At 39.7% G+C, this 2,731-nt stretch overlaps 1 pseudogene across 1 annotated transcript; it reads right to left on the minus strand.

The window, feature by feature from the left end:
• Nucleotides 1-459: 459 nt before the first annotated feature.
• LOC311614970 (uridine-cytidine kinase 2-like) lies at nucleotides 460-1,221 on the minus strand (annotated as a pseudogene). Its single transcript has one exon. The product of its transcript is annotated as a uridine-cytidine kinase 2-like (transcript).
• Between the last annotated feature and the right edge of the window lie 1,510 nt (nucleotides 1,222-2,731).

Genomic DNA, 2,731 nt, shown 5'->3' on the forward strand with positions numbered 1-2,731 from the left:
GCTTTTGCTTGTTGGAAGTTTTTTTGATTACTGCTTCAATTTTCTCCATAGTTATCCATCTATTCAGATGTTTTTATTCCTCTGGCTGAGTTTTGGAAGGTCATCTTTTCTTTTCTTTTTTCTTTTCTTTTCTTTTCTTTTCTTTTCTTTTCTTTTCTTTTCTTTTCTTTTCTTTTCTTTTCTTTTCTTTCCTTTTCCTTTTCTTTTCTTTTCTTTTTTTCTTTTCTTTTCTTTTCTTTCTTCTTCTATGTGTGTGTATTTGTAACTGTTACAGGTTGGCATGATTAGGCATCACCAATGGTAGTTGGCACAGTTCATTGTGGAAACTCAGGGTCAAGTTTCATTTCAAAATCAAAGTCACTTCTTAAATAAGCAGAGGGATGTAAGGGCCTTATGTATAGGTGGCCAAGCCCCTGCTGTTGCCTGTGTCCAGGAGCGGGACAGGGTCTGAGGTGTGGGTCAGTGTGGCTGGCTGCTGGATTCAGAAGCGTGCCTCTTGCATGCTGTCAGGTAGCCATTGAGATAGTCAATGGTCTGCCGCTTGGATAGCCCTTAGTTGAGAACATCCTGGATGTGCTATACTATGAGGTTGATGGCCACTAGACTTTCTACACCTCTAGGAATGATCATGTCCATGTATTTCTTTGTCAGCAAGCAGAACTCCTTGAAGGCAGGCTTGACAAAGGTGATGTACTGGGACAAGGTCTGCTCCAGGTCCGTCCCCCTCTTGCTGATGTCTCTTAACACTCTGTAGGAGATCCAGGTGTCCACGTATGTGTCCACATAGAGCTTCATCTGGAACAGGTCACGCACCTCCTGGGAGTAGAAGGCCAAGATGCATTTGAAGAACACCAAGTCCATCGTGTAGATAGTCTCCTCCTTCCGGGAATGGGAAACAAAGTTGTACATGGGAAGCTGCACAGTTTTCTCCTCAATGGTTTCTTTGTTTTGAATATGAGTTCATTGTCAAAGGTATCTGGATGATCGAACTTGAACTGGCCCCTCAGGGCCTTGGCCTTCTGCTTGGAGGTGAGGACATCGTAGAAGATATCCTGGTTCAGGATGACCATCTACTTGTGGTGGTAGTCCACCTTGTTCCTGCACAATCTTCAAACAGAGGAAGGACTTTCCGATGGGCGTGCCCCCGCTGAGGCCAATCTGGAAGGGCTCACCGTCATTGCGCTGCTGGTTCTGTAAAGTTTGCTCACTGTCCCCAGCCATGAGTCATGCAGCTCCTCCTCCATGGCGTGTGCACCTAGAAGCAAGCCCTTGCTCCCTCCACCCCGCTCCCACCAGTCTCTCTGAAACTTTGTGGGCTATAGTCCCAGAAGAGCGAGCACCTACCTGTGCATGCACAGTGGCCCTTACATCCCTGGCGGCGGGCAGTATGATGCTGCTCTAGAAGATAATATTTTCTAGGAATATGTCCATTTCTTCTAGGTTGACCAGTTTGTTGGAGTAGAGTTGCTCATAATATTTTTTATGATTTTTCATATTTCTGTGGGGTCTGTTGTCATTTCACCTCTTTTGTTTATGATATTTTTTATTTGGGTCCTCTCTCTTTGCTTCTTGGTGAGCATGGCCAGAGGTTCATCAACCTTGTTTATCCTCTCAAAGAATCAGCTATTTCATTGATCTTTTGTTTTTGTTTTTTGTCTCTATGTCATTTATTTCCACTCTGATCTTTATTATTTCCTTCCTTCTGCTCACACTGGACTTTTTTTTATTGCTCTTTTTCTAATCCTTCAAGTTGTAGAGTTAGATGGTTTATTACCAGTTTTTCTTATTTTTTGAGGTTGGCCTGCAATGCTATGAACTTCCTTCTCAGGACTGCTTCACTGTGTCCCAAAGATTTTGGAATGTTGCATTTTCATTGTCATTTGTTTCCAGGATTTTTTTTTATTTCTTCTTTGATCTCTTTTGTGACCCACTCATTGTTTAATAGTATGCTATTCATCCTCCAAGTATTGTTTGAATTTTTGTGATTGTCTTTACTGTAGTCAATTTCTAATTTTATGTCATTATGATCTGAGAAGATGCATGATATAATTTCAATCCTCTTGAATTTGGAGAGACTTTGCCTGTGTCCAATATATGATCTATCTTTGAAAATGTCTCATGTGCACTTGAGAAGAATGTATATTCTGTAGTTTTGGAGTGGAATATTCCAAAGATTTCAATTAAGTCCATCTGATCTAGTGAGTCCTTTAGGATTGATGTTTCTTGGCTAATTTTTTTTCTAGAGTATTTATCCAGTGATGTTAATGAGGTAATAAAGTCTTCTACTATGATTGTCTTGCTATCTATCTCTCCCCTGATATCATCCAGAAGTTAGTTGTTGTTGTTGTTATTGTTGTTGTTTTTAATGTATTTGGGTGCTACTGCATTGGGTGCATAAATGTTTACTAGAGTTACAATATATCCTCTTGTTGTATCTATACCTTTAGAAGTATGAATTGGCCTTTCTTGTCTGTTGTTATGTTTTTCACTTTGAGGTCTATTTTGTCAGATATAAATATTGCTACCCTAGCTTTTTTTTTTTTTTTTTTTTTTTCATTTCCATTTGCCAGATAGATATTTTTCTATCCCTTCACTTTCAGTCTGTGTGTGACCCTTGTTCTGAGGTGGATCTCCTGTAGATAGCATATACTGTACATGGGTCATGTTTTATTATCCATTCATTCACTTTATGTCTTTTGATTGGAGCATTTAATCCATTTTACATTTAATG

Source organism: Pipistrellus hanaki (assembly GCF_964339955.1).
Source record: "Pipistrellus hanaki genome assembly, chromosome: X".
Classification (NCBI taxonomy): domain Eukaryota; kingdom Metazoa; phylum Chordata; class Mammalia; order Chiroptera; family Vespertilionidae; genus Pipistrellus; species Pipistrellus hanaki.